This window comes from Gigantopelta aegis, chromosome 2 (assembly GCF_016097555.1).
Source record: "Gigantopelta aegis isolate Gae_Host chromosome 2, Gae_host_genome, whole genome shotgun sequence".
Classification (NCBI taxonomy): Eukaryota; Metazoa; Mollusca; class Gastropoda; order Neomphalida; family Peltospiridae; genus Gigantopelta; species Gigantopelta aegis.
Genome location: NC_054700.1, coordinates 8,620,448 through 8,637,465, shown reverse-complemented (window position 1 = coordinate 8,637,465; position 17,018 = coordinate 8,620,448).

Here is a 17,018-nt window from a genome sequence, read left to right as displayed (position 1 = left end):
ACGGCTCTGGGGTGTGCACTGAAAGTGGAATTTGTTTTTGTTTAACGACAACACCAGAACACATTGATTAATTAATTAATCGTCGGTTATTGAATGTCAAGTGTTTCATAATTCCGCCGGATACTTCTTATGAAAAATCTACTATATGCGTTGTAGGCGAGTATTGTGTAACAAAACCCCATACGTTTTTTTTTTCATTTCATTAGGAGCAACGGGTCGTTTATATGACAGCACATATCACGGTCTTTGTGCCAGCATTCGAGACAGACAAACGGACACACACACACACACACACACACACACACACACACACAGAGAGAGAGAGAGAGAGAGAGAGAGAGAGAGAGAGAGAGAGAGAGAGAGAGAGAGAGACAAAGAGACGACGACGAATGAATGAATGAATGAATGAATGAATGAATGAATGCATGAATGAATGAATGAATGAATTAATTAATTATTTAATTAATGTTCAACGACACCTTAGCACAAAAAAATACATATGCACCATCTCACACAGAATAGTACATACCACGGCCACCAGTTGTGGATCACTGGCTGGAACGAGAAATAGCCAAAATGGGCCCACCGACGGGAATCGATCCTAAACCGACCGCGCATCAATCGAGCGCTTTACCACTGGGCTACGTCCCGCCCCAAAACAAGGACAAAAATACAGTCTATAGAGGGCACCCCTTTTCTCAAATAAAATGTTCATAAAACCTGATAAACTCTAATAACAAACAGTAAAATGACATGTTTTTTAACAATACCCCAGCACACTGTTTAATCAGCGTCTACTGGGTATCAGATGTATGCTGTTTTCGACATCTGATATAGAAAGTGTAAAAAAAAACCTACAATTGCAACATAAGACTTCTTATTTCGATTAACAGCAATCAATTTTCGAAAGACGGGATAACACATAATCCAGTGTGTTCATTAAGTGGGATCGATCCTCCGACCCATTGCACCTCGGGTGGTAGTCTGTCGCGCCCACCTTCCAACACATATCAATCGACTTGATCGGAAACCAAATTACTTGTACACAATGCAATTACTGAATTAGGTTCTTCCAGCAATGATCGCACATGGCAAATTAAATAATTCCACCAGACTTAACATGCATTAACATAATTTGACGGGACGTAGCCCAGTGGTAAAGCGCTCGCTTGATGCGCGGTTGGTCTAGGATCGATCCTCGTCGGTGGGCCTATTTGGGTTATTTCTCGTTCCAGTCAGTGCACCATGACTGGTATATCAAAGGCCGTTGTGGGTGCTTTCCTGTCTGTGGCAAAGTACATATAAAAGATCCCCTAATGCTAATAGAAAAATGTAGTGGGCTTCCCCTGATGACTATATGTCTGAAGTACGAAATGTTTGACATCCAATAGCCGATGATAAATAAGTGTGCTCAAGTGGTATCATTAAACAAAACAAACTTGTTGTTTGTTGCGGTTGTTTGGTGTTTTTTGGTTTTTGTTGGGTTTTTATTTTGTTGGGTTGGGTTTTTTTTGGGGGGTGGGGTTTGGGTTTTTTTTTGGGGGGTGGGGGTGGGGGGAGGGTTGTTGTTTTTCGTTTTACTTTTAACAAGCCTGTCTATCAAAACCGCAAATATTTCATTCAACATTTTCGGTTCCTTTAAAACACAGCTGGATGATAGTTAAAATTAGTTAAAAGCCAGTGATCTTTAACGCCACCACTAGAGCACACTGATTAATTAATCATTGGCTACTGAAAGTTAAACTTTTTTTTATATAATTCTGACAGTGTTCAGAGGGAAACCGTTACATTTGTTTCATAAACAGTAAGGGCATAGGCGTACGGGCTCCCATTTTTAAAGGGGAGGGGGGGGGGGGGCAGGATGGCTTTTGACTGAATTAAACGAAAATATTCGAATCTGGATAACAACATTTATTCATATTAGCATTGCTGCCAAAGAGCTATATAGGGTTGCAAACGAATTACTACGCATCTTACATGAATTACAACTAAATGTGAGGGTAGATTGATGGAAATGCATGATAAAAAGGTCTCCGGTTAGCGCATTTCCCCCGAATATCTGTATCTGTATGACCGAATTTGAGGTTTTGCTCCAGAACTTTTAGGGCAGTTGCCCCCCACCCTGCCCCCGTGTCTCGTACGCTTATCAGCATGGGGTCTTTTATATATACGTTTCCACAAACAGAACAACGATCGTTGAGATATAACGACAACGTTTGATGTATCTGCACCACCATAATAATCTGTTTTAATAATATTAATATCTGAAACACATCATTCCAATATCAAACGAAAATAAACGAATACAATACTACTTTCATATTATGTAGCTACGACACTGATATCAAACGACTGAAGATGAAAAAGGTTAGGGGTTTTTTGTTTCTTTTTTTAGAAAGTAAAAACGAAAAACGACAACGAGATTACAAAGAATTTCCAATGTTCTGCCTGCTCATTTCACGCGAATTCATTGGCTTTGGTCTCTGGAGGCAGCCGAGATTGAAAACGACGTCAGTGATATTTCAAAGTAACATAAAACACGAATCAAAATCAAATGAGCGGCAAATGGGATGCTTAGGGGTACAATAGCACTCATCCCGGCGGATCGATGGCCGCTAGAAATCATCAACTTGGGGAACGAACGGGGGGGGGGGGGGGGGAGGATACATTGCAACTTTAGCATTTTATTTTGCAGCTTGTAAAATTATGTTCCAGTTTTCACTGAATTTGTAATGTATGTAGTTACGCACCAATTCCTGAGTTTTATAGCTCATGACAGAAAAGAACAAGATAAAAGAAAAGAAAGAAATAATTTTTTTTTTTTAAAAGAAGCTTTTTTTTCACATACTGATCATACCTGTATCGCATTAAAAGTAAGATTACGCCTAGAACGCCAACACAGGTGAAAGCAGAATGCACTAAGTTCTAAAGCTATTGCATGTATAGAAATGTTTGCAATGAAGGTGTCTGTATTGTGGCGATCATGCGAGCATCAGTAATGTGTAACTAAACAGCTGCCCCAAGGGACTTCATACAATGGGCATATAGCCCCATCACGAAAAATTCTTTTGAGCAGGAGGGAATGAATCCCTCCCCCCGAACCCAGTGCGGACGTGCCTGCAAACAATATGAAAATAAAACAAAGAAAGAACTTGACATTCTCAATTTACAAAAAAATCGATCTTTTATAGTAGTTCGCTCGAATGATGTCCAATTAAAAAAAAAAAAAAATTCACGACACGACAAGTTATTACATTTTTGTTGTTGTATGTGTGTAGTAGGATAAAAATGTAAACGATTTTGAAAATATAACAAAGTAAAAATGTTTTAGGAATATATAATTTTAATAAATTTAACATTTGTTTTTCACGTTTTTGTTGTTGTTGTTGTATTGGCAATCATTTAATGTAAGATATTGTATACTCGAGCGTGTGTCCATAACCGTTACTTCTCGGAAGTACGTGCATTTTTAAAAATACGAATAATGCATTTTGTGGTCTTCGAAACAGCAGGATAACCAGAAACACTTCGATTGTATGGAAGTAGATAATCTAAACTATAAAATATATGTAATATCTGATTTTAGTTATTTAAAAAATGTCTTTTATATATATATATATATATATATATATATATATATATATATATATATATATATATAGATATATATATATATATATAAATACGCCGTTGTTAAAAACTAGGGTCTGTCACTTTAACGTGTTGTCGACGTCAGCGTTGCAAGACTGCCGACTATATTAGAGTGTGTACGCGAGCAGCATTGCTGATGCTTTAAAGATCAAACTCATAGGTTGTAATTTCCGCTCTGTTTCATGTTTTCATTATCGGAGAATCTTCTGTCATGCAAACAAGGCAAACTACCACACTGCCTGACCTCCCGACAATTAGGCTTATCCCAGTCGGTTTGTGGCCAATTACAAACACCTTTAATCATTTCACCTGTCTCTTGATGGAAAATTAAATTTTCATGAACACATCATCTTGTATTTGACGTAAAGCGCCAACCTGGGACCACCAAATACGAAACTAAATGCCACGTGCTTCCGAGGAAAGGTCAGCTTAAGAGCGCGTGCAGCACGCTCGCGCCACAAAGGAAATGTCGCGTGCTTGCGAGGTGGGAAGGAAACATCATTTCCGCGACGATAACTGATGTAAATGTGTAATTCAATGAACTAGACTTCATTTGGTAAAGCAATTAATTTTTGAAACCGTTTCAAGATCTGACTTAACGTGTACCCGACGAACACCGTGTAAAGGTAGTTCAGCAAAGTCTTAATCGTGCGTATAAAACATTTAAACCATTTCATTTCGCTCTGCACAAACAGATATCAACAAATTGGAACTACGCACGCAAGACTGAATCTAGTCTTTGAGGAGCTATCTATCACTGACGTTTAGAAAACATATTTCAAAATATTGAGGGATCTATCTTCTTTGTCAAATGATCACCAAATGTCAAAAATAGCAGTTATAACCTTTAATATTAATTAATTCGAAATATTTTATTTAAATTTTGTTTTGTTTAACGACACCACTAGAGCACATTGATTAATTAATAATAGACCATTGGAAATATAGTGATGGAATGAAGTAAAGGATCACACAAATAGTAACGGAAAATAATGTCTAACTAACCAAAACCCTCAATCCATAATTATGTATAAGTCTTTTGACATTCAGTCCCACATTTCAAGTGTGTATGGAATATAGATATTACTATACTAGCGGTGAATTAAATTTGGTCTATAGGCGTTCCTTTATTTCATTAGTATAAATAGTATCAGTGTTTAAAAAATAACGTGTATAGTTTTAACCATTATATCTTCTTTCTTCTCCTATATTTCCCAGTCCTTTCCAATATATGCGTTATAGCAATTTGTTTTGTTTTTTACCAATCTTTAATTTATACAGAAACATTACAAATGCATTTATGTATCAAATTGTTATATATGACTACATAACATTATTATACAACAAATTAGATATATGTACTTGTATATAAATTATATTACTTTGATGTAAGGCCATGAATTCAAGGCTCCCCAACCTTGACATGGTCAGAATGGACTGGAGAAAATAAATATTAATAAAACACACTAAAAAACCCCAAACAAACGTGGCATTTAATGACAGGTCTTTAAGACAATTAATCGTACGATGTATTTAATGCACATATTATTTAGTTGAAGAATAACAAAATAAGTAAATATTCATCACAAATGTATACTGGGATAAACTTTTTTTTTCTTTCTTTCTTTCTGTTTTTTCCTGCACATTAAACCAAGCTACAGTAACTAACGCAGGTTGAATGGAATATAGATAGCAGTGTCATAAATGGTAATATCTTTTAATATTAACTCAGTTTTCATATACTCAACAAAATTAATTAAAGCCCAGCAAATATTTTCGGCGTTTTTCTTCAAATATTTTTAGTGTTTCGCTAAATACAGCTTCTTCCTATGTAATATGTCGACGTGAACGATTAAACAACAGTGTAACGCAAACCAACTGACAATTATTATGGTTATGGACCAACACGAATCAAATCTTAGTCGAAAGAAAAAAATGTTTTATTTAACAACGCACTTAACACATTTTATTTACTGTTATATGGCGTCAGACATATGGTTACGGACCACACAGATATTGAGAGAGGAAACCCGCTGTCACCACTTCATGGGCTACTCTTTTCGATTAACAGCAAGGGGATTTTATATGCACCATCACACAGACAGGGTAGTACATACCCCGGTTTTGATATACCAGTCGTGGTGCACTGGCTGGAACGAGAAATAGCCCAATGGGCCCACCGACGGGGATCGATCCCAGTCCGAGCGAGCGCTTTACCACTGGGCTACATCCCGCTCTAAAATCTTAGCCGTATTCTTATTTTCCATAGCTTTCATAAATGTATGATTTTTGCGACTTTGGCGGGTCGCATTTGACTAAAACATTGTTTAAGAGTCATCTGTGATAAAATAAAGAAAAATGATAAAAGAATATGATACTATGATACTAGCACAGATTTACCAAAAGGTTTACTGACCCATAACTAATTTTGTTGAGTATAATAATAATGTTATTTACATCATAATACAGTAACACTGGATACATTTATTGTATTATGAATGGAATATCACGTTACATTTTATAGTGAAAATAAACTGATAACCGACTGTAGCAGGTGTGTCCAAAAACCGCATTATAAAACCTTTTTACAAACTTGTATTTAGTTTTAATGCATGTATATGATTTATTTATTTTCACTGTGGAATGTGCTACAATGTAACAGGATTCTTGAATGAAAAACCATTATCATTAACATTTTATTAAAGTAACAATGGCGAATGAATATTTATGGTCGTCTAAATCCTAGTTAATGTACTTATAATTGCAAATATGTAAAGAAGAAAAATGAGTGAAGTTTTAAAAAGGCATTAAAAGAAAAATGTCGCATAAATGTTTGGTTTAACAACACAAGTACAAGTTACTTTGTCTTCCTCGCCTGGTTTCCATGTTTACCAGATGTATTCGGTGTCTGTTAAATTACAATTGTTCATCAAATGTTAAAACGGTTTCACTTATGATCTTAAAGGGACATTCCTGAGTTTGCTGCATTGCAAGATGCTTCCGACTAATTTCTAAAATTAAACTTGCATATTAAATATATTTTCTTGTTTAGAATATCAGTGTCTGTATATTCAATGTACTTCTGGTCGTCTTAATATTTTTAAGAAGCCCAAACTGGATTTTGTCTTCAAATAATTTCGTACGTACGAAACATTTTTTTGTTAGGAAATAAAATGAAATTTAACCTACTACTAATATTAGAACGATCAGAAACACGTTTAATATACAGCCACTAATATTTTATGCAGAAAAATATATTTTATATGTAATTACAATCGTTAAAAAGTCTTTGTCAGTCGATAATATCTTAAAAATTGCAGCTAACTCAGGAATGTCCCTTTAAAACAATTAACTTATTATCTTAAAACAATTGCAATTAGTATCTTAACTTATTATCTTAAAACGATTTCAACAATTAAAGATTTATTTCGATTACACTGTTGATCAAATCTTAAAACGATTTCACGTATAATTTTATTTTATTTCGAATACACTGTTCATTTTCAATTCTTAAAACGATTTCACTTAAGTTTTATTTCTATTACACTGTTCCTCATTAAAATCTTAAAACGATTTCACTTATTGAAGTTTTATTTCGATTACACTGTTCCTCATTAAAATCTTAAAACGATTTCACTGATTAAAGTATTATTTCGATTACAGTAAACGCTTATTTTCCACGTCAGAGTGGCTGATCGTAAAATGTTTGTAATGTTTCCATTTCTTTTAAAACATATTTGTTAGTTAACTGCACCAATCTAGTTCATATATTTTGTCACCAAAATACGTCTTTTATACAAAAATAATTGGCAATAGGAGTTTCTCTTATATGTATACATTTGTTTTGCGAGATTTCAGATGTTGTTTTACAGTGTAGGGTGTAATTAAAATATTTGATAGTAAATCCTTTAGACTTCGAAATAGACTGTCCTCAGTTTGCTAACACAGTAACAAGTTTTGGCCTAACAGATTAACGAGCTACTCTCGATTCACTAATATCAAAACCTATATTAGTTCGGCCATTTACCTTTCGACCGACCGTTCAAAATTGCGCCAAATTCCTTCAATCAAAATTGCGCACCCTTTTCTCTTTGGCATTTAACTGCTCCATTCAAATTCCATAGCACCACCACCACCCCCACCCGCCTGCTACCGATTTGATCAGGCTGCTGGTGCTCCCTTGCACCTGCCAGTGCAGGCGGTCCCTCCTCTCCCCTCCCCCCACCTATCCTGTCATGGACGGAGGAGCCGGCCAAGGCCGGCTCTTGCGCCCACGACAGGCGTGCGCTACAACAGCTTGTTCTGAATGTGCACGTAAAACCCTATGACATGCCTAACAGAACCTTTTTAAAGGCGCAGACTCTAGTTTCAGCCCGTAAAAATTGACACTTAAGTTTAGTTAGTCTACAAAGCTGTAACTCCTTTGGATAAAGTTACAACACAGTGAAAGAAGAGTCTGTGGCGTTAAAACAGGAAATATCCTTAAAAAATAGACTAGAACTCGAATCAATAAACCACTACTTCTCTGACGCACGTGCGTTTTTAAAATATGAAAAATGAAATTTTTGGTACTACAAACACCAGGATGACCAGAATCACTTCGGTTCTACGGATATGGATAATCTAAACAATAAAATGTAAGTAATGTTTGATTTCAGTAATCATACACGGCTCTAATAGTGAAAAAATATGCTGTTGTGTTTAAAAACTAGGGTATGTCCCTTTAACAACTACACTTACACAGTAAATACATTTTTATTTTTAAACTTCGGTGATTCTAAGGTGTAACCTAAATTGGGCTTTACCTCCCAATACTTTCTTACGTATGAAAAAAAATACATGACACTGATATTGTTAACAAGACAATGTATTGAAAATGCAATTTTAGTTGTTATATATATGTTAAGAGAAAACTCGGGATAGTTTCTTTAATGGAAGATGCCTAATTTATAGATGTCCATTTGTGTCTTGCTGCTCAACCGATAATTTTTTTAAAGTTTAGTTTGTTTAACGAAACCACTAGATCACATTGATTTATTAAAGATCGGCTATTGGATGTCAAACATTTTATAATTTATATATATAGTCTTAGCGAGGAAAACCGCTACATTTTTCCATTAGTAGCAAGGGATCTTTTATATGTACCATCCCACAGACAGGATAGCACATACCACGGTCTTTGATATACCAGTCGTTGTGCACTGGCTGGAACGAGAAATAGCCCAATGGGCCCACCGACGGGGATCGATCCCAAACCGACCGCGCATCAAGCGAACGCTTTGCCACTGGGCTACGTTCCTCCCCAGAAAATAATTTAGTCACTTTTTTGGACTTTCTTACTGATGTCTTTTTGTGTACTTTGTGACATCTCGAGCCCGCCATTAACATTCATGGGACGATTGCGTTATATTCAGCGCCAAAGTCTTTGATCAATTGTGTAACGCATGAGTCATACTCGCGGGGAAAGAAGGATCAAACGAGTCGTCGTTTGTAGACAACTTGTGTGTTTATGTAAGATGGACTAAATGATAAATACACCATCATATAACAGACAGACTGATAGACAGGCTGTTTATTAACAAGGAGCAACCCCACCCGCTAAAAAATTAATAAAAATAAAAATAATTTACGAGAGAGAGAGAGAGAGAGAGAGAGAGAGAGAGAGAGAGAGAGAGAGAGAGAGAGAGAGAGAGAGAAAATGAAATTTAAAGTTAGTTTTATTTAATTAATAACACCACTAGAACAGACTGATTGATTAATTATCGGCTACTGGATTTCAAACATTTGGTCATTTTTGACACGTATTACAGGAAACCCGCTACATTAGAAGTAAAGGATCATTTATATATTTTCAACAGAGAAGACAGCGCATATCATGGCCTTTGATCTGGGACCTTCTTCCATGTGCTCCTGTAGAGAACCAGAACAGACGACCGAATATGTCATCCAAGTCTGCATAAACCTACAGCAGCTGAGGGAGACTACCTGAACAACTACTATAACTCTCCAAAAGAAGCTGTACGGCACAAGAAGTGATCTACAGAGAACAGTATCGTTCATAGTCACTGCTGGCCTCGACGTGTAGGCAACAAGCGAACAAAAAGAAGAAGAAGAAGAATGGTCTTTGATATACCAGTCGTGGAGCACTGGTTGATGCGGAGAAACAAATCAGTGAATGGGTCCACTGAGGTGAATTGTTTTGACGGAGATAATTCGTTATTACAGTGTCAAGGAAACAAACTTACAGCATCACTACACAGTCCAGTAGGAATTATATATGATGGGGGGGGGGGGGGGGGGTGAGGGGGCATAGTATTATGGGGAACATAAGCATATATTTTAGTTTATAAATACACAGAGGTCGGACAAAAATGTGTTTTTGGTCCTACGAGCTTGTAATCTGAAGTTCGCCAAAATAGGCCGGTAAGGCGATACGCAATTAGCATAGGATGTACTATATATATATATATATATATATATATATATATATATATATATATATATATATATATATATATATATGTAAGACACTCAAAATACACTGGGCTGTCACAGACACATTCCTTGGGTGTGGAGCTTTAGTTTCTTTCTGTTCTTACTACTTATATTTGTTTCTTCATTGCTAAACTTTAAAAAAAAGTAAAAGAGAAAAAAAAACTCAAGTTCTTATACATCAAACGATGATTTAGCTTTTTCGTTCCTTGTCTGTACCAGCCACGTTGTGTAAACTCCGCTAACACAAGTGATGCGATTGAAGGTATTTTTTCCAATTTCAATTACATTAAAGGGTAAATCGTCAACAAACTTGTCCGACAATAGGATCAAGCGAGATTAGATTCCACTGGATGTCGCAGCGTCCAAACTAATTGTATTACAGCTACAGGGAAAAAAAGAAGACATGATTGATTCCTGTGTTCCACTAACTAATTCACTTAACAACATCGTCCTTCCCCGTCACTATACCCGAACACCGAGCCGGAAAGTAAACACGAGCAAACAGTCACGAGAGCAAAGGTAACGCACACAATACGCGGTCGTAGGGTGTGGGGGTGAGTGCATTTAGATCTCCTTCTGTTGCGCGCCCTATTCAATACGCGGGGAGATTAGTGTTTGTGACTGGCGATAACAACTCGACAAGATGTTATTTTTCAGAAGCTTGACATTTGACTGTCAAATGCGATTTCGCTTGGCCCCTGGCAAACACGCTATTCAGTCGCGGAATACGAAAGTAGTCCCGTCCTTCAGTAGTTAACCGCACCAGTGTCCGTCTCCGTTTGAGCTCACAGATCAGCGATGTTTGAAGTCGTACACTTCGTGAGGGATCACTAGAGGAGAGGCTAAATGCGCTTGTATCATTTAAACATCCTAAGAAAGTCGCACAAAGCCCGCCCTGCTCTAAGCCCTTGAAGCCGGTAAACATACATAAAAACGTTGAATATTTATTTGACTTTAATCATGATGGCTGAATAAGATCTTTCACCCCCAAAAAAGATATGATGAGAGAAATTGCCGAGATGGCAATCAAGACATTGGATCGACGGCATGTGTCAACATATTATAAGCGAGCATATTTGCAGCCACTTGCCGAACCAATAAGCGAGCTGTAAAGGAAAACCTTCTTCTCATTGTTACATCGACGTTCAAAAAGGTGCGACAACAAAACGAGAGAATATCGCAAAAATTAAAATTAATTTGAGAGTCGACCGCGGGGCACGACCGACAATGGCGACAAATGCATGTTTCACAAACATCACTTGACCGACGACGACTTCGGTGGTTAATATTCACATTCTATTTTAATTTGTAGATTTAATTAGTTTTTTCCGTCTAGCTGTTTACTTACGGGTTTCCTTTCTTTTCTTCCTCCATTTTAACTGGTTTCTTTACACTTGCTACAGGGCGTTATTAATCTACATGTTAAATTTATGCAAAGCCTTCAACTCGGCTGTTTGGGAATATAGAACAGCAAACGGTGAATTTAACATAGACCGCAAGCCCGTGGGGTGGAGTATTGGCTCCAGTGGGCGGTGATGGACAAGTGAAATATTTGTAACTTGTTTTTCAAAGTTCGAAATTCATTTCAAATTTCAAGATAGAAGCAAGCTCTAGAGACTGACGGAGCCAGATGGATAGGGGTATGCCCCCACTCCACCCCCAAATCACACCTCTTTTTCCCCCCACCTTTTACACATGTAAGCCTATTTGCATGTCGCAAAGTATGAGTAAAAGCTGGAATTAACAAACTCATAGACTATGTGGCTTCTGCGCCCCCCCCCCCCCCCCCCCCCTCCATAAAATCATGGCTACGCCAATGGTGCTAAGAAGTGAAAAGCAGTGCTGGAAATCGGTTTCAAAATGTCACTGCTAATTAGACGTGTAGTGTAACTTTTTCAGCAGCACTGTGGAAGACTCGAGACAAATGTGGATAAAGGCATTAACTATGTGTTACATCTCAAAATCAAGAATTCTTAATAAATCGGAAATACCGTCAAAAATAAGAGGAAACCAAAACTTGAAAACATATGGTGCATTTTGAGAAGCATTTGCTCTATCAACTGTGAGCCTTGTAAAATAATTTGGTTTGGATATTTAAAGGTCCTCTATCAAAGTTGCAAAGTAATATATTAATTTTTGTTTTATAATGTGAAGATTATTCATTCGACTAGCTTACATGCCCATAACAATTACAGCAAAATAATTGCATATATTGTACTAACAGGAAAACATTACTGGCAAAAATATAGACGGTGAACACTTGTCCTCACAATTTTATACGTACATAATATATATAAATAAATATTTGCGGCTGGCTTAAAAAAAAAAAAAAAAAAAATACAGACGTAAGAGGTGGTCTGAAAACATCCATGCCTTCAATCCAAAACATAATATAGATTTTTCTGTCATTTCTATTTTTAGCCAAGTATTGTAAATTAGGAAGCTACAGTTTACGCCCATTTCCAGTCCATTGCAATGTTCATGAATACTCTGCAAACCTTATGTGTGGGATTTATTAATTTATAGATATTAAAATGCAAAATAAATAAAGAGTAGATTAAAATATGGTACTTGCAACTACGATAATGATTCAAACATCATTTAAAGGGACATTCCTGAGTTTGCTGCATTGTAAGATGTTTCCGACTAATAAAATATTTCTACGATTAAACTTACATGATAAATATATTTTCTTGTTTAGAATATCAATGTCTGTATATCCAATGTGTTTCTGGTCTTCTTAATATTTGTAAGAAGCCCAAACTGGATTTTTTTTCTTAAAATAATTTCGTACGTACGAAAACAATAAATTTTAGGAAATAAAATGAAATTTAAACTAGTACAACTATTAGAACGATCAGAAACACATTTAATATACAGCCACTAATATTTTATGCAAAAAAATATATTTGATATGTAATTACAATTGATAAAAAGTCTCTGTTAGTCGATCACATCTTAAAAATTGCAGCAAACTCAGGAATGTCCCTTTAACATTGTATCAATGCCAGGTAGATTGGCATTGCTGGTGTTGTTATTGTTTAACCGCCCACGTGTACTTCTACTCCAACACTTGTACTTGAAAATATTAGCGTTCATGTCGGAGCATTAACCACTGGACTATTCTTGGCATCTGCGAGAAGAAGTGAACTCTAATACTTATTCTGGGACTGCTCTCATTTTTCAATGGGAGACAACAAAAATCCCACAGGATTAGCAGGGAAATCTTCAATAAAATCGAGCGATCGACCATTTGCCTCAATTACATCTCCCTGTATTTGCTAATAAATCAAATCGGAATTAGGTTTGAGCGGAATTACAGTATGTGGTAGAAATTCCATGTAATATTTCCGCAACTCATAAGGAATAATTCGAGCAAAATGCTACAACAAATCAGAATAAAAAGCGCTCTTCAAATAATGTTTCTCCTTCAGGAAGCGATAACAATCGCCCCTCAACCTTCTGAAGATTGCTGATTATCAAAGTTAGAGAGCGATGACAGGGGAGATAATTAAATCAAGGGTCAGAAACAAATTGAATCATCTTATTCTGGCGACCTTTATTGCATTTCGCTTCGGCACAATCCAGCTCCGTCGCTTCTGGCTTTTTATATTTAATTTATGGCAATCGAGGAAATCTTGTCGTAGAGATTTGACAGAGAGGGCCAGTCGCGGATTAGAAGTGTCATTAGCAGCGCGCGGCAGCTGGGAGAATCGCGGTGGACTTCTTGTTGGAAGCAAGAAGTGAAATGCACAACGCGCGGTGTTTCTATTTCTGGTCTTTGCACCCTTTGCGCGTTTTGAACTAATTGCCTCTCGAGATTCCAGCAAGTAACGATTTAAATGCGTTCATCTTGATAGTGCTTTAATAAACTTAACTGGTATCATTATTCATTGCCTTAGAGCGACGTGCGCTTCTCCCGAACTGAAGCGTTTGGCTGGCATTCGGTTGTCAGTGATCCGGCTTGTCAATTTGCGCGTTAGTGAAGTTTTTGGCAAAGGAAGAACGTTGGCGCGCGCGCGCGCGCTCAAGACTTCTGCTGTAGGCTAATCTATCTTCAAACCCGGTAGTGTTAACGCGGCAATTAGCAATGACAAAACGAATTGTATAACTGTGGAAACTATAATACAATAAATTACAATGACATTAAAATAAATAAGTAAATAAATGAAAATATGATACAATAAACTACAATAAAATTTAAATAAATAAATAAATAAATAAATAAATAAATAAATAAATAAATATATATATATATATATATAAACAACTAACAAACAACGATTTGAGGAATATTTTTACACAGTAAATTTTCTTCTTATAGACATAATTGATTTTATTTAAATAACATCGAGTATTACTCGTTAATTTTTGTTTTATACCTTGACCAGCATTCCCATAAAAATCGTATCCAAATAATTTCAGGTACTAGCAGATTTTTTTTGATTTTTTTTTTTTACATTAAATTTTTGTGAATAGTAAAAAATAAAAATAAAATAAAATAAAAACAAACAAGAATCCGGTGGAATTAAATGTCTCATCTACCGTAAATGTATTCGGCGTCACTGATAGCTACACCAAATAAGATGGACATATCAGTGCATGATAAACAAAAATAATAAACTAAAAACATTAAATTGAAATAATTAATTAAAATAATTTAAATTTAATTAATTTTTAAATTTATTTCCACATGCATTGTGATGAATACCAATAGGTGCATGTAGAGGGAGGAGGTGATAATCAGTGGCGGATCCAGAAAATCCATTTGGGCGCGGGACACTGACACGAGGCGGAATGCCATGGAACTTTGGGGGAGGTTTGGAGGGGGATCGTAAAAAAATAAAATGAGTATATAATAAAATTATAACTGTCACAAAATTTAGGGGGCTCGCCTCCCCCCCCCCCCCCCACCCCCTTAGATCCGCCTCTGGTAATAATTACGTAACGCTCGAAGAATACGGGAGTTCTCGTAGAGTTTTTGCGTAACATTTACAAACCCATGTGTCATTGATATTCATTACCGGCAGTCATTTTAATCAAGTATTTTTTAAGCTATTATTTAAGGTTAGTAACATTCTGATTTTTAAGCTATTCCAGTTTTTATTGCGTTAGAAAATTGTTTTAAAATACAATTTTAGTATGTTATCGTCCAAATGTTGTGTAATCTAAATTACATATAGTGGTGTAAGGTTATTTCGTGTTAAATAATACGTACAATTAGAGATAAAAGCACATATGTAACAGTCTGCACCTCAGTTTATCTTCCAAATGCGTTTGTTATTGAAACTTTGAAAACAAAAATAAAACTTTGAATGACACTTCGATATGATCCGTATATATTACGGACGTTGACGGAAACATAACAATTACGTCAACAATACGATGACGTTTCAATGATTATCTGGATGTCAGTGTTGCTGTACGTACATTCTTTTGCATTTAGCTTTAAAAAAAATAGAAAAATAGTGAACAGTATTGCTATTTGCTGTATATGAGCATATTTAACGTGTACAGGAAAATATTAATTTACTTGGAATGCATTAATAATACATCAAAGATGGCGGAGCTGTCATGGCGGTTAGCTGCTATTTCAATAATGTTCTACAGAGTGGATATCACCAAGACAGGTCAGTGTATTTATTATATAATATCTTAGTGAAATCTTTAAAATATTTAATAGTAAAATAATAGTGTTATCAGTTACTAGTGAAGTTAACGTGTAAGGGCCGGGACGTAGCCAGTGGGTAAAGCGCTCGCCTGATGTACGGTCGGTCTGGGATCAGTTCCCGCCGGTGGGTCATTGAGCTATTTCGCGTTCCAGCCAGTGCACCACGACTGGTATATCAAAGGCCGTGGTATGTGCTATCCCGTCTGTGGGATGGTGCATATAAAACATATTTTTCTACTAATGATTTTTTTTAGCGGGTTTCCTCTCTAAGAGTATGTCAAAATTAGCAAATGTTTGACATCCAACAGCCGATTATTAATAAATCAGTGTGTTCTAGTGGTGTGGTTAAACAAACCAAACTATAACTGTATGTTAACGTTTTGGCTCAAGATACGTAATTTTCTAGGGAGGGGTGTAAGTTTTAAATAGGACATTACAATATTCAGGGAGGAAGCGCGAAATTTAAAAAGGGCACCTACAGAAGCTAAGGAGGAAATGCTACGTGTTAAAAAAGCACAGCTCTACATAATTCATAAGTACACTAAATGCATTTTTATAATGGCATTCTTCCTCAGAAACCCCAAACCGACCTACATATTACATTGATTTCTTGCTATTCTACATTTTTCATGGGCACACCCAACCCCTCAGCGCCCTCCCACTAGATCCGCGCCTGTACATGAGGTTCGGGCTCCCTATTAGTAATCTAGTCATTGGCGTTGCACACCCATTCACATCTACCCCACACAAATAGCTCAATGACCCACCGAAGATACACGCACACAACCATTTATACTTTCCTGTCGTGCCATATCCCTAATGTCACCCCCCCCCCCCCCCAACCAATATAAATTCCTAGTTCCATTAATGTATCTAGTAAAAATTTGGCGTGTGTACAAGCTCAGGTGTCATATTTATTAATGCATCTGAATTATATAGATTCGTACCTGCTATGATTTCACCCAAATAAGCAAACCAATATGCGTAATAAATAAGCATCGCCATTTTAAGAGATGAAAGTTAAAATTGCGATGATTATTTTCGTCGTGTTAATAGCTGAAATATACTTGCATTAATAAAACTTGTCAAAATGTCAAAGGTACAGGTATAGTTGCACAGATCAATACTAAATACAGGACAAGAATTGGGTTTTTTATTAAGTTATTTTCTTTTTTGTTTTGTTGTTTTTATGTTGTTTTTG